Source organism: Pan paniscus, chromosome 1, assembly GCF_029289425.2.
Source record: "Pan paniscus chromosome 1, NHGRI_mPanPan1-v2.0_pri, whole genome shotgun sequence".
NCBI classification, from domain to species: domain Eukaryota; kingdom Metazoa; phylum Chordata; class Mammalia; order Primates; family Hominidae; genus Pan; species Pan paniscus.
In genome coordinates, this window is record NC_073249.2 from 84393063 (window position 1) to 84406261 (window position 13199).

The following is a 13199-nucleotide window of genomic DNA, read 5'->3' on the forward strand; positions in this document are numbered from 1 at the left end:
GTTATTCTTTGCAAAAAATAAATGGGCCTGTTATAAGAATCCAAAAATTTAGCCCAGTCCTGCAATAACTTGAGTTGTCAACACATCTGGACTAGGAATTCTAGGCAAGTCATATTCTGGATACCTGGTTCATGAAAATTCAAAGAAATTGAGCACTCTATAGTCTTCATAATCACTGTGGAGGTTTTATGGGGGAAGGCTGACTTACGGACTCCCTGGTTATCAAACGGACCAACAGAACAGTGATACCATAGAGTCACAGGGGAGTCCCAGAACTGAATACCCCTGCACTGGGCTTTCTATAGTTGGTGTATTTGACTTGTCTTCCCTCTTGGCCACTTCTATTCTCCATCATCATCTGCTTTGATTGACAGCATATTTCATATTTCCAATCTAAGTTGTAACTTCTACTTTTCTGGACATAGGCCATTGCTGTCCACCCGATTGTTCCTTGTTATTTGTTTTTATTTCCACCATCATTATTGTATTCTCTGCACCTCCGTGTCATCATCTATAAAATGTGGACAATAATAGCATGTACCTGATACCTGATATGGTTGTTATATAGATTATGTAAGTAATACATGTAAAGCAATTGGAATAGAGTCATGTACTAAGTGTTCAATAAATATTAGTTGTTAATGTTGTAGTTGTTATTATTACTGTTATTATTGTATCTGATTCCCCTTTTTTTTCTTTTTGACTTGGGTGCTGGTAAAGTTTTACTTGTATAGGCATTGAACAGTCAACGAGAGTAGCACTTTCTTTTGGTTAGCAAAATAACTGAATCTCAGCAGATTTCCCTTTTGGGGCTATTTTTGGCTACTTTCATTGCTGCTGATGCCTGAAGGACTTCCTAATTATTTCTGGGTTTGTGGCTTTTCTTGGCAGTTGAATTGAATTAAAGAGATATTAAGTGTCTGAGTGTTGAATAAGGAGGGTGCCCTGAATTTGAAAGTAATCAAAGTGTATTCTATTACAAAATTTAATAGTCTGGACTTTCCAGTAATTCACTTTTGCCTTATGTCCAGTTAGCCTGAATTAGGCATTTTACACGTGTTGAGGATGTATGTTTTGTATGTTTGTTTATATTGTACATTTTTGTGCTTATATCAGCAAAAGGGAATAGGGATGTTTGCATTTACAGTTAAATTATTACTATGAACTTTGCTTGAGGTACATAGGAATGCTGTGTGAGGAAGACCTCACTTGAAGGTTTTCCACTTTTTGTATCTTACCTCTGTAGCAAGTCACTCCATTCAGAGAGCGGGTGGTTCCCTTGAAGAGTGAGGCGAAAGTTTTCCCCTTTACAAACTTCTTCCTTTGTTTATTTACCCACATATTCATTCATCCATTACGCATGCATTTATTAATAGCCTACTGTGGGCACTGTGGAAACAGCAACAAGCAAACCACAAGATGAGGCTCTCACAGACCTTATCTTCTAGCAAGGGAAACAGAAAATCAGCTCTTTGATAACCAAATAATAGGTTTGATGGCGATTAATGCTATGAAGAAAACACAAGGTAAGAAGACAGTGTGGAGATGGAGGTGGAGGGTATGGACTTATCTAGAGAGATCCAGGAGCACTTTCTCTGATCAGGCAGTAATTGAATGAGACCTAAAGAAGTGAAGGCAGGAGGCATGGAGGCATCCGGGGGAAGAGGGAACAGGCTGAAGGGAAGAAGTGCAAAGGCACTGAGGTGGGACCATGTTCAAGAACACACCAAAGGAGCACAGATAAAAATTTATAAAAAAAGAGGAGATGGAGAGGAACTTGAGATTTTTACAAGGTCATAGCAGAGCTGATTTTGAGTTCAGATTTGGAATAGTGAATATTCCAGATGACAATAAATCACATATTTGTGCTTTGAGGATCCTAACTTTAAAATAGGCCAGAGGTAGCCAGAAGTCTGGCTAAATCTGATTTGAAGTGGCTATTTTGTGTTCACTGTGGAGCAGGAATTTGAACTGCATCTCAGCTCACTGCTGTGATCAATGAGTTGATCTTCGATGGGAGCATGTGTGTGTGTGTGTGTGTGTGTGTGGTGGGTTTGGGGGTGGCATGAAGGCCTTATATCTGCCATCCTAGAAATAGGGCAGTCTGAAGGGAAGGCACTTGTCTTCTATCCAGGTATCCAAGAGATCTCCTTGTTAGTGGACACTGGAACAGAAGCTGGGGGAGATAAGCCCCTAGAGTAATTCCTGACCTCTCAGCCCCACACCTGGCTTTGATCTGGGCTCCTCACACACTGGCACTGTGCACTTGACAGCTCGAGTGGAGAGGGGTGCTTGAGAACTATTTGCATCTCCTCGAAATTTCTTGAGAGGGGACTGGATTAGTCCGTTCTTGAATTGCTATAAAGAAATACCTAAGACTGGCTAATTTATAAGGAAAAGAAGCTTAATTGGCCCATAGTTCTGCAGGCTGTACAGGAAGCATGATGCTGGCATCTGCTCAGCTTCTGGGGAGGCTTCAGGAAGCTTACAATCATGGCAGAAGATGAAAAACGAGCAAGCACTTCACATGGCTAGAGCAGGAGCAAGAGAGAGAGGGGCAGGAGGAGATGCCACACGCTTTTAAATGACCAGGTTTCATGTGAACTCACTCAATATTGCAAGAACAGTATGAAGGGGATGGCACTAAACCATTCATGAGAGGTCTATCCCCACAATCCAATCACCTCCCACCAGGCCCTACCTCCAACATTAGGGATTACAATTTGACATGAGATTTGGTTGGGGAAACAGATGCAAACCATATCAGGGACTAAATCAAATAATTTGAATTCTTAATGTTCATTAGGAAATGAAGTAAATTCTTGAGAAAGGAATCCATCCCTAAGTGGGATAGGGTGGACTGTGCTTACCCAGGCACTCACCTCTTCAGAGCCATAGTCCACAGCTCCCAGAAGAGGTGAAAGGGGTTGACCAGTTAGCTATTCTGGTCCAGGGCTTTCATGCCTGAGGTCAGCTGGAAGAGTGGGTCTGGGATGGTTTTCTCAATGTAATTTCTGTGCGCAGTTCCCTATGGTTGGTTCTCTTCTTCTAGGCCTCTAAATCCAGAAAGCCGGCAGGTTAAGAGAGAATCTCTTCCTCTTGCCCATCCCTGCCCCAACTCCCACCCCTCCAATTGTCCATAATCCAAGAGCTGCTCGTGGTCGTTTGAGGAGCCAAGACTTGGTTGGGTTAAGCAGATAGTCTTGAAACAAAAAGGGGACTGTGGTGGGGTCCAGCAGGGCAGGGGCCACGTGGAGAAAGAACTGGATAGAAAAACCAGAAAGAAGATGGAGATGAGGATGCTGAAATCTGTTTAACACCACAAAAGTGTGGAAAGAGAACAAAAGTTTGGGTAAAACAACTTTCAAGTTCAAAGCTGCCGTGCACACATGTGGCATGAAGATGTGGCAGGGAAGACGGTCCTTGTGTCTTTGCAGCCACTTGCCAGCAGGGTGCGCTCAAGTTCACAGCAATGCCCAGTGCCGCTGGAGCGTTGGTGGGGGCATTCTGGGAAAAGAGGGGCAAAGCTTCATTAAAAGGAATCCCAGATAATTTGGTTGCGTCTGTATTTTCCAGTGATGATGACTGAGGAGGCTCTGTTTTTTAAATGCTATAACCAGCACGATTCATTTCAGTGGCTCCTGAAGAGAGGGCTTTGACGGGAGTTGCTGGTCTGCAAAGAGTCCAGCTTTGTTTTTAGCAGAGACACATCGGCCTCCTTTTCTCCCTCTTCAGCCCCTGCCTGCCCTCTCGTCGTGCTCTTTCCCTTGTGCAGATCCAAATCTGCTGCTGGGCATTTTTAGTCAAGCTAAGCTGTCGCAGAGATAAGTTCTGCGCCCACTTCTCTGTGCCCAAGGTGGCGTCTTTCTTCTCTCCCCAGGTAAGGTGCTGTCTAGAAAGAATCATGCTTGAGAGTGAGGGATGTCTGCCTTTCGATGAGATCTATGAGACTGACTCTCACGCCAGGCCATTGTGGGGCAGGAGATATTATACTTCTATTTTTCTGCGTTCCTTTGTCTGGATGGTGGGACTTGTCGGGGGGGGGTGGCGGCTAGGTGACAGTTGGCCAGAGGAACAAGGAAGAACACATGTTGGGGAGGGAGGCAGCCAGTCAGCCTGCATTGTTTACCATTCCAAAGCACCAGTCACGGAGCTGCCTTGCAGGACAAGGCAAAGAACCAGGGTTAGACCTCGGAGTAAGGGTCAGGAGTAGGGGACCCGAGTTGATCAGCAGTGCCCATTTCTCAGCTTCAAGACAGTGCCTTTCACGTGTAGATGCACAGTGGGCATTTGTGGACTTAATTTTTCAGGTGGAGGATCTCTGACCCAACGATCACAATCAAATCTCTCATTAGTTTTAGTCCTGACAAAAAGTATCTATCAGTCAGAGTTCAGTTAGGAAACAAAAGCCACCCCCAGTTGCTTGATTAGAGAAAATTTAATATAAGGAATAGATAACTAGTCATAACTGAAAATGCAGGAAGAGAACACTAGGTTACCGTAAGTGGAGCAATTGCAAAGGGCCTACCACCCATAGGGCTGTTGGGGCAGAGTGGAGCTACGGGAGAAGGAAGAAGTTGGAATGATAAAAATTAGAGCCTTGGAGGAGACGCCTAGTGGACTCAGGACACAGACCTCTGAGGATGGGGCACAGGCAGCTGGTGTGAGTGTCTTTGAGGTGGGCATGGTGGAGCTAGCTCTGCATGAGTTGGGGAAGATGCCAGCTGGCTTCAGCTGCTGTCAGTGGGATGCTACCACTGGGATGAAGAAGCATTTCTAGGTGTCGCTCAGAACAACAGGTAGAAGTAAGGAAGTCCAAACAAGCAAACTTCTAGTAAGTAAATGCATCCTTCCTCCACCCTAACCTAGCGGAGCCTACCATGAGCCACCTGGCAAAGCAGAGAGGGGGTTTGCAGGGTCCCGGCTTCAGCATTGCAAGGCAGGATAGAGAAGAATGGGGTTAGAGCTGAGACACAACAGCTGAAAAACTGGGACAGTGTGCTAGGCTGGAATATAGCAAAAGAGGATTTGGGAGTTGGCAAGAAGAGAATGAAACTAGAATTTCTTTTCCTTTCTTTTAAAAAATTCCTGACACTTCAAGAATAACAGATTTGACGATAAGCCACCAAGATGCTGCCGGGTCTCAGAAAGCTTATATAGGTTTCTGCAGAGTAAGATGGCCCCATTCCTGACCATCCAGCTAGAGAAAGTTCTATGGAGGCTCAGCTAGCAAAGCGCTCAGGTGGGCTGGCCGCCCTCCAAAGCTGGGAAGGCCACCAGAGAACTGCCAACAGGAGAGCTACTGCCCTCTTGTGGACAACTGTGGTTCTGCAGGAGGGTAATGGGACTTGCAGCGCGCAGAGGTGGTCGGCTGGCCCACTGCACCTGCCCATCTTGAACTCCAAGAATGAGTAGCTGAGAAAGGTTAGCTTGACCTTCTGATGCAGATGAGGAATCTCTCAGCATTGGTTCATGGTGGCGATGCTTTTCTTCAAGAAGAACAAAAGTCTCAGCACTGAGATCCTATTTGGCCGGGTACAGACACCTAAAGCTGAAAGAGATGCATCTGTTTCATCTGGACATCTACTTTGGGTCTTATAGTATCTTTTAGAATAGGGTTTGGCAAGCTTTTTCTGTGAAGGGCCAGATAGTAAATATTTTAGGCTTTCGACTTTGCAATTCCAACTATTCGACTGTGTTGCTGTAGGGTGAGAGCAGTCATAGGCAGTCACTAAACGAAGGAGCATGAAGGTGTCCTAACAAAACTTTATTATGAACACTGAAATGTAAATTGTTCATATAATTTTCACATGTCACAAAATATTTTTCTTTTAATCTTAAAAGTCACTTTAAAATGTAAAAACTTTTAGTTTGCAAGCTGTGCAAAAAACAAGCAATGGGTTGGGTTTGGCCCCTGGCTGTAGTTGATGGACCCCTGATTTACAATCTTGAACAGTTAAAGTCATTAGGTGGCCAGCCGGTATGGTGGCTCATGCCTGTACTCTCAGGGTTTTGGGAGGCTGTGATGGGAGGATCGCTTGAGGCCAGGAGTTTGGACCAGCCTGGGCAACATAGTAAGACCGCGCCTCTACAAAAAATTTAAAAAATTAACCGGGAATGGTGGCACATGCTTGTAGTCCCAGCTTCTTGGGAGGCTGAGGCAGGAGGATCACTTGAGCTCAGGAGCTGGAGGTTATAGTGAACCATGATCATGGCACTGCACTCCAGCCTGGGCAACAGAGTGAGACTCTGTCTCTAACAGAAATTTCTTTAAAATCATTAGATGGTGCCATTGCAAGCTGAAATCATGGAAGCAGCTTCTCACTACCTTGCCAATCCCCAGGAAGCAGCAAATGTGTCCACAGAGTCTGGCTCCACAGATGAAAAGGTGGGGTCGACCAGGGCTATCAGTTCCCTGTATTTGGGGTTTGAAGGGGTTTCTGTGGGAGGAACTCTGGCTCTAAATTTTACCCTTTTTCTCACTAGACAGAGAAACTTGCTCTCATTTAAATCTGTGTTACTGGGTTCTAAAAGAATGAGGTGTTAGCAAATCTGAACTGAATCAACAGTTTGGGGAGTAGCAGAGTATACCACTTCCTCATCGGTAAGAAGATACACTCCTGAATATCTTTAAACAACATGCCCCTTCAATGCACTGGAAATGTGACTACTTTAATACAAATGTGATTTTACATAATTTCCCAGGAACTCAATCATTTTTAAAGGCAAGATGCACCTGTACTGTGACTTACATTAAATGTGTGATATTATTTGTTTCATGGATAGTTAAACCTATGAGTTGAAGATTTGAATAGAGGGAGGATGAATATGAGAAACTTGAAAGATTTTAAAGGGCCTCTGTAAAAAAAAAGTTTATGTTTTGGGTTACAAAGCGGGAAGTAAAGGATCTATATTTGTGTTGTGGTTTTTGGGGTGTATGCTTAAAGAAACTGAAGGATACCTCATAACCTACTACCTGGCATGTTATATATCAGGGAGAGCTGGGCAGACAGCAGGGACTGGAGGCAGACTTCACTGCACCCCTTTTTTTGCACCGTTGGTTTGTAAACCCTATTATAATCTGCATTTTTCCTTCTTCATTTCCCACATCTGTCACCAGAGCCTGACTCTGGGAGGTTCTGAGGACACTAAGCTCTCTAAGTCACACATCTGTGTGTTTTCTAGTGAAGGAGGCAGATATCTAAAGGAAAACTGGAGATACCTTGTGATAAATGCTAAACAGCCTGCCAGGCAGAGGAGGTGCTAATTACCTGTCTGAGGGCTTAAGAGGTGGGTTTTCAACAGGGCAGAGAAGAGAGGAAAGTGGACTCCTGCCTGAGGACACTGCTGATTGGGTAGCAGAGCACAGACCTGTGCCAGGAAAATGGATGGGGAGTGTCTGAGTCACGGTGTGTGTGTGTCGGGGTGGGGGGGCGTGTAATGTAGAGTTGTGAACGCCTGGAGTTGAGTGAGGAGGAGGGAAGAGAGAAGGGGAATGAAGGAGAGGAGGCTGGAAATGTTGAGTGGGACCAGCTTGTGCAGAGAAATTTGGATTTTCCTTGGGATGTAGGGATCCATAAGAGGCCCCAACATATATATCTGAAAACCAACAGATGACAGCTGGGAGTGGTTGTGGCTACAGACTGGAGGCCCCTCATCTGCGAGGTGAGAGGCTAGATCAGCTCTGTGCTGGAGCCCCATCCAGGACTGACTTTTTATGACTAGGTCAGTGTTTCTTCTCTCTATGCAATTGCTTGTGCCATCCAACTGAGGCTCAGCCAGGAGCATGCAGAGCCCTCTCATTAATGTCTTGCTGTCCTCAGGAGGTGAGAAATATTATCTGCCCCATTGCTCAGGGGAGAAGTTGCAGCCTGGGGTGAAACCACTTGCCTGTGCCTGGAAGTGAGTCAGTGGTGAAACCAGAGCCTGCTACCCAGCGGGAAGAAAGATGAGATGCTAAAGAAACTCCAATGGCTGTGCTCCTCCCTCCCCACCCTGCCCAGATGTTCTGGGAGACTCTGGCTGAACTCCGGGGCACACCCATCCATGTTCCTGGCAAGCATGGCAGGCCGCAGTGTTTGCACTACCCACTTTTTAGCTGCTGCTGGCTCGGAGCCAGGATGGGGTGGCTGAGCCCCGGCAAAGCTTTGGGGCTGCCTGGAGAGGGCAGGGCACCTGCCAGTGGGTGCCCTGGTACCACCAGAAGGATCAAGGCATACGTTTGCTCATTGAAACTTGGCAGCTCTAAACAGGGGCAGAGCAGTTTTCAGCTGACATTCAGGGTGGATCTCACTCTGCTTGCATATGAAATCAATGAGATAATGGATGGGAAAACATTTTGAAAAGTCACCAAACTTCTTCTTGCACCCCATCCTGCTGCTTTCCTCCTGCATTTCCTATTTCTATTACTACCACACTGTTCCCCAAGCCTCTTTGATGCCTTTTCCCCTTCATTTCTTCTCACTTCACAGCTAAACAGATGCTGGACTTTTTGACTTGATTTCTGATATTGCTCTTACATTCATCCCCCTCAATGTCATTTCCCTGCCCTGGGCCAGGCCTTGAATTTCTCACTTATACTAGAGTAACTAAGTTTATCTGCTCTACCTCCCTCTTCTCCTTTCTTTGAATTCATTAGCCACACTGATACCAGAATTAATAAGCATAGGCCAAACCCCTGATTATTTTATTCCTCCAATCCCAAACTTCCAAAGGCTCTCTATGGCCTGTGGAGTCATAAACTTAAAGTCCAGTATTCGAACCTCCTGTGTTGCCCCATTTCCTTCTGTGCACAGAGATTTTCTAACTTACCTTGACTTTCTCCTCGGATGCCTTTGCTGAAGCCATGTCATCTACCTGGAATACCTTCACCTTCGATACCCTCCCGACAATTTTTTTTTCCTCTCTGAACTTTAAGGTTGAAAAAGGATTGGGGATAAGTTATTGATGGGATAGGAAAGGAGGAAATGGAATCACGTCTTAGATGCATCAAAAACCCTTTATTTTAATGATCTTATTAATATATTCATGCAACAAATATTTATTTTATGCAAGGCACTGTGCTGAGGAGTGGGATGGAAAGATTCACTGTTTACCTCCTTGGGCACAAGAATCTGGAGGTATGAGGATTAAGGGTACATTTTCTTTTTTGTTTAATCAAACAAATCCACAATTACCACTCTAATCCAGGTGCAAAAATATCTATAAGCTGGTTATTTCTCTTTTTGCCCTAGCCACCAGGAAGCTCAAAGGCAAATTGGACTCTCATTCACGGTATTCATTTGCTCAAATGTTCACACATAACAAGTGCCAAGTACATACTTAGAACTATGTTAGATTGAACCGTGTTATCATAGTTGCTGCCCTCAAAGAGACAACTGTTAACTCTTATATTTAATATTATCTGTTTTCTCTCTTCCTATTTTTGTAGTTCTACCTTATTAACTTGTTGTATATATCATTTGTTTTACATTTGCTATAATTCTTTTCACAAGAGGTGAGATACAGTCAATAAACAAAAGTAAAAAATTTTCAAACACTGTTCATGAGGTCACAGGTCTGATCTCCATTGTCATGAGTTACATATGTTCTTTTATTATAGACTCTGTCCTAAGCCAGCTAGACATATAAATAATGTTGGAAACAGAGTTTGATTGGATCGTAACAATTTTGTAAAGCTTTACTTTTCTCTGTGTCACCTTGTAAACACAGAGTGACATTTAACATTCTATCACAATTCAAATATTTAGCCCCACATTATTATTTGGGTGGGGGTATGATTTGTTTTTCTGCTCCCAGTATATAATTTTAATTTAAAAAATTCATTTCACTATTGGTAGTGTTTGTCACCTCAAATCCTGTTTAGAAACTAGGAGAGATATATAAATAAATTAACAATGGAATAAACACGGCATATCCATCAGAAGAATGAGGATGGATGTACGTTCAGGGGCAGGGGCATTCTCAGTTCCATTGTGGTTTAATGCCCTTGGCAGGTGAAGACACAGGTAGAGTCCCTTCCTGAAAATACCTGTAGGAAGCTGGAGTCTTGCTACTGGCTTGATGGAGATGGTCTCTGCACCTGTTTCAACACAGCGCTAATTCAGGCCAGCTGCCTCTGCCCTAGGCATTGCCTGCCTGTGGGGCCTGTTCCTAGCTGTTGTAGCCAGCACAGGGACACCCTAATGATGCAAAAGGCTTCAGCCAGGCTCCCAACTGCTCCCTGTGCATTGTCCCCGAGGACCTCTTCCAAATTCATCCATACATTCACCACGTGGTAACTGAGATGTGGTGGCACATGAACCAGGCCCAGGAGCTAACAGACCTCACCTCTTCACAGATCTCTCCCTGTTTTGATGTCTGGGGGAGTTCACTTTTCGTGCCCCACCCTCCCCCCATTATTTCCAGGTTTCTGGTATTTGGTGTGAAGCATCACACATATATGTCAAAGATAGGGTTTGCCAGAGCCCATGAGTGAGGGCTTCATGCAGGAAGCCTGCAATCTGGGGACTTGTTAGGGAACACGTGGGACTGCTCCAGGAGAAATGCCATCTCAAGTGTGGGTGGAACCAAGAGCCAAACACTACGTGAGCCTCACTCAGCACCAGGGACTGTCTTCAATTCAGTTCGGTTTAGGTTAATTCAAGTTACATTCTCTGGACACCTATGTTCAAGTGTTAGGTATATCAGATGTAAATAAGACATGGTCCTAGAGCTGCTTATTGTTCAATATTGGTGAGAATGATAACAATAGCAGCTACGATTCACTGAATCCTTACGATGTTCCTAGCATTGTGCTAGGTATTTTGTATTTATTATTTTATTTAAACACACAGAAAAACAGCTCAATAATTTCCTCAGTTTACCAAATGAGGAAATGGAGGCTTGGAGAGATTGAAGAACTTGTCCAAGGCCATCATCAGTGGCAGTGTCAACAACCAATCCCATGTCTGTCTGTCCCCAGGGCCCGTCTTCTTAACTGCCCTGCAATGCCATGAGCCCAGCCATGGAGGACAGCCTATCCCAGGCACAGAAACCCCTCAGTTACACCAAGACAACTGCTGTCACTAGGCACAGGGACTCTGCCTGAATGCTGGCGTGGTTCCTGTTTACTCATAAGAACAGGGCAAAGCCAAGGTGATTTCCCTTCAGAAACTCATTCAGAGGGACGGTAGAGGAGACTTACAGAGTCTGAACATTAAGTTGGTCAGATTATTAGATGTTTCACAGCCATTGTCACTATTAACTGTCACAATAACTCTGGGGGAATATCATTCCTCTTCTTGTACCAATAAGGAAACTGAAACATGGAGAGGTTGAATAATTTAAGATTAAATGGCTTACTAATGTCAGTGCTGGGATTTGAACTCAGGCCTTTTTCCACTCCTGACTGTAGTGAGAGCTCTACTCATTCCTCAGCCAAGTAAAGGGCATTTGTTCATCAATTGTATGTGTCTAGGGTCTGCACTAAAAGTGATGTGACTTATGATGTGAGTTAAGGAATGCTGAGTTATGGCATGAAGTAGACTATGACCTCAGGGCATTTGTACTTAGACAACAAATATTCACGGAGACTCTTCAGTATGTGAAGCATTGTGCCATGCTGGGGAGAATCACAGGGGAGTCTGACATGGAACCTTTTCTTAAGGAGCTCATGAGACAACAGGAAGATAAAGTGGGCATGTAGATAATTCTACTGCAAGGTCCAAAGAATGTGCTGCTTTCAATGGTACTCTTGTTAGCCTGGACAAGTCTCCTCCTTGCCTAGGGCTGTCCTTGCCAGGCTGGAGGGAGAATCTGCCTTAAGCTTAGGGAACAATATCCACATTTGCATTGTCAGACTTTCCTCCTATTCCAGCAGCTGGTTTGGGATGGCCCTTTCACCCTAGAACATGAGAGGCACCTGGTCCTCCAGCTCTGTTGAGAGATCTGAATGTCAACACAGGACTGGGGGATTCACATGAAAATAATCCAGGTAAGGGTAGTGTGTAGTTCAAGCGTGTCCCCACAACCATGAGCCAGTCTTTGGCTGTCCTCGTTAGAATATTGCCATTCTAGGCGGTAATGTTCCTGCTTCTTTTCCTCTTGCTTGAAATGCACTTTGACATTTTTAAACAAATAACACAATTTTCCCTTTGTATTTCCCTTAATAAAACACAGAAATGAGAGCGAGAAAAGGAAAGTAAAAAAATGTGTTCCTGTCATCTCCACTCTATAGCAGGATGTCTGTCCTCCTCCCTTTTTTCTTCCCTCTCACCAAGCATTGGTCTCTCCACTACCCTCACTCCTCTCCCTAAATCTCAGCCACAAAGACTCATGTATCTGATATTTTTGCTTCTCTGTTTTCTGCCATAGAAGGGGTAGCTCCACAGCTATTTGGCATGTCCCACCCCCATCTTCTACAAATCGCTATTGGACTGAAGACAGATGACAGAATTGGAACAGGATCAGGGAAACCTTCTACTTGGAGAAGTATCCCCAAGTTACAAGGTCTCGCTACCCCTGGGACCCACAGTTACACCCATTGATTTGTCCTGGCCTGTCTTCCTCCAATGATGGCGCTTCCAGACCAGCTTGGCAAGGGCCACATATTTCTCTCTCAAAACAAAGCACTAGGCTTAAGACATAGTTCCTGGATCTCTTGGGATCTGCTTGAAGTTGCAAGATTTCTGGTACAACAGCTACCTGTCTCTTAGCAGGGATAAATTTCACACTTGGATCCAAACATCAATTGTACAAACGCGATATGGCAGAGATGGGCCCTACCAGCAGACCATGTGGAAAAGGACTGAGGAGGTTTTATTAATGACACATAAGTGTGAGTCAACAGCAGCCATTGAAATGCACACAAGGCCGGGCGCGGTAGCTTACACCTGTAATCCCAGCACTTTGGGAGGCTGAGGCGGGTGGATCAAGAGGTCAGGAGATCTAGACCATCCTGGCTAACACGGTGAAAACCCATCTCTACTAAAAAGACAAAAAAATTAGCTGGGCGTGGTGGTGGATGCCTCGGGAGGCTGAGGCAGGAGAATGGCTTGAACCCGGGAGGTGGAGCTTGCAGTGAGCCGAGATCGCACCACTGCACTTCAGCCTGGGCGGCACAGAGAGACTCCATCTCAAAAAAAAAAAAAAAAAAAAAAAAAAAAAGAAAATGCTCATACAAAATCAGGAACATTAATGGGTGTTATATTGCTTGAGAA